At 34.9% G+C, this 3,208-nt stretch overlaps 1 pseudogene; it reads left to right on the top strand.

Moving 5' to 3' along the window:
* Positions 1–551: 551 nt before the first annotated feature.
* On the top strand, positions 552–2,989 carry LOC125870086 (primary amine oxidase-like; annotated as a pseudogene).
* Positions 2,990–3,208: the final 219 nt, after the last annotated feature.

Genomic DNA, 3,208 nt, shown 5'->3' with positions numbered 1-3,208 from the left:
TTATTATGGTAGGGACTCTCCAATTTTTTCTTGTATTAACCATTAACAAAGAATAGAAAAGTATTAATTTAGAAACATTTAAACTTTTCTTAATAAAGAATGTGAAAGGTTAAGAAGCAATAGGTAAAAATACGTGATAATATCTATCTATTTATCTATCTCTCTCTCTCTCTCTCTCTCTATACATATATATATATATATATATATACTACCTTAAAGGATGAACTCCTAACTTGAATGTTAAATTACTATAATACCTTCAACTTAAAATTGAACAAGTAGACACAGTATCCTACAAGGCATATATAATACACGTAGGACACCACTTTGTACACAAAATTGTCATGTAGGATCCCATATAGAATGAATTTGTCTATTTGTTTAATTTTATACTAGCTTAAGTACCTACTTGAGCACACCCAAAGTTAAAGGTCATAACTGACAGCTAAACCAAGTTAAGGGTAGTGTATTATGCCTAAACCATATAAAGGGTAAGCATTATGTCTTTCATGGATCAACAAATTTTGAGATTCATAAATTCTCAACTAACAATGCCTTTGTTCTTCAAGATTTCCCTCTTCTTCTTCTATTTCTTCTTTGTTATTTCATCCTCCCCTCTTGAATACAACCACCCATTGGAGTCTCTCACTCTATTTGAATTCACTCAAGTAACAAACATAGTCAAAAATTCCTATTTTCCCCTCAATGTAACCTTTCATTATGTTGGCTTAAATGAACCAAACAAACAATTAGTCCTTTCATGGCTATCATCCACTGATCATCCTGCTCTACCTCGCGAAGCTATTGTTATTACTCGAATTGATCAAAAAACACATGAAATCATCGTAGACTTATCGAGTGTTTCAATTTTATCAGATAAAATCTATAATGGACATGGCTACCCCATGCTTACTTTACAANGTTGGATGGTATGGAGAGAAAAAGAAGAGTACTAACAGAATGGTTAAAGTCATTTGCTATTACTTAGATGACACAATTAATCTTTATATGAGACCTATTGAAGGAATTACAATTATTGTTCTTCTTGATCAAATGACAATCGCGAGTTATATTGATCGTTTGATTGTTCCTGTCCCTAAAGCTATTGGGACAGATTACATGGGATCAAAGCGGCAAAGATCATCTCATGAATCAAATTCAATAAAAATAGTGCAGCCTGATGGACCAAGTTTTACTCTAGACGATGGAAACACAGTGAGGTAAAGAGTATACTCACTATGTTTCAGTATATTTGTCTTACTTTCCTTTTTAGTCCGTTCTGGTACATTCTTCAATATATCTTCTGTTTAAGACCAGAATATTCAAAAGTCTTCTTTACTCTCTTAAACTCTGTGTCAAGTCAAAACTAGACAAACAAATTGAAATGGAGGGCTTTGAGAGTACTATCTTTCGGTGAAGAATGACATGTTTTTTTCTTGCTTTAGGTGGGGCGATTGGAAATTCCACGTAGCGTATGACATGAGAGCGGGAATAATCATATCACTTGCATCGATGTTTGATGCTGAAAAAAGAGAATTTCGGAGTATAATGTACAGAGGATTTGTGTCTGAAGTTTTTGTGCCATACATGGATTTAACTGAAGAATGGTACTACAGGGCTTATTTCGATGCAGGTGAATTTGGATTTGGTCTATGTGCTGTAGAGCTTGAACCATCAAAGGATTGTCCAGAGAATGCGAAGTTTATTGATGGCTACTTCATTTCACAAGATGGTACACCAGGAAAAATGCCTAAAGTAATTTGTATATTCGAACGTTATGCCGGAGATATCATGTGGCGCCATACAGAGGATGCAATTCCCGGAAAAAAGGTAAGTTAGTATAGTATATAATGCTCTTGTTTGATAAATTGTTTTCGTATTAATTAGTACTTCTCTTTCATTTCAAAATTTGGAGCTGCAGATACGAAAGGTTAGACCGGAGGTAAGCCTGGTGGTGAGAATGGTATCAACTGTTGGGAATTATGATTACATTACTGACTATGAATTCAAACAAAGTGGCACCATCAAAGTCACGGTAAGTAAACCACGCTCATGAGTAAGACTAGTAAAACGTATGTTTTAGGCGTAGCTTACACTAAGTATCAACTCTTCCTGAATTCATTGCCATGTACAGGTTGGATTAACTGGTCTACTTGAAGTAAGGGGATCTATATATACTCACAACGACCAGATAAAAGAGGACGTGTATGGTACACTAATAGCAGAAAACACATTAGGTGCATATCATGATCATTTCTTTACCTATCACCTTGATTTAGACGTAGATGGTCATGAAAATTCCTTTGTGAAAAATAACTTAAAAACTAGACACGTGATCAATAAAAGTTCACCAAGAAAGAGTTATTGGACAGTTGTTAGTGAAACAGCTGAAACAGAATCAGATGCAAGGATTCAGCTAGGTTCATCACGAAGCGCCTTTGAAATGGTAGTGGTGAACCCCAACAAGAAGACTGAGGTTGGGAATGAAATAGGCTACTGTCTGATCCCAGGTGGATCTGCAACAAGTCCATTGTTAAGTGACGATGATTACCCACAAATCCGCGGAGGTTTTACCAAGTACAATGTGTGGGTAACACCTTATAACAAGTCTGAGAAATGGGCAGGAGGATTATATACTGATCAAAGCCATGGGGATGATACATTAGCCATATGGAGCCTCAGGTAATACACGCAACAGATTCTATATAGTACTCTCTCGTTTCAGGTCGTTTGTCTTACTTTTCTTTTGAGTCTGTTTTAAAAACAACGTCTCTTTCCTATTCTGACAACTCTTTAATTCTAACTTTCCGGAGTATTTGTTTTACGATAATGCAGGGATAGGGAAATCAAGAACAAGGATATTGTATTATGGTACACATTTGGTGTTCATCATGTACCCAAACAAGAAGATTTTCCAATTATGCCAACATTAAGCACTAGTTTTGAGCTCAAGCCTACTAATTTCTTTCAGCATAATCCAGTTCTTTAATAAGTCAAGTTGGCAAACTTTGTACTATCATAAATGGATATATAATGTCCTAATTTATGGGGAAAAAATCTACTATAATTGTTATAATTAAATAAAGTCAGCTCTTGGCCATGGTTATACTTTATGGCTTATGCATCTAACAATCTTATTGTCACAAAAATGTTATGACATGTTTATGATAAATTTAAGAAGTCATATAACTACAAAACTAGAAGTTAC

Source organism: Solanum stenotomum, chromosome 7, assembly GCF_019186545.1.
Source record: "Solanum stenotomum isolate F172 chromosome 7, ASM1918654v1, whole genome shotgun sequence".
Classification (NCBI taxonomy): Eukaryota; Viridiplantae; Streptophyta; class Magnoliopsida; order Solanales; family Solanaceae; genus Solanum; species Solanum stenotomum.
This window is presented reverse-complemented; position numbering and strand designations above follow the sequence as displayed.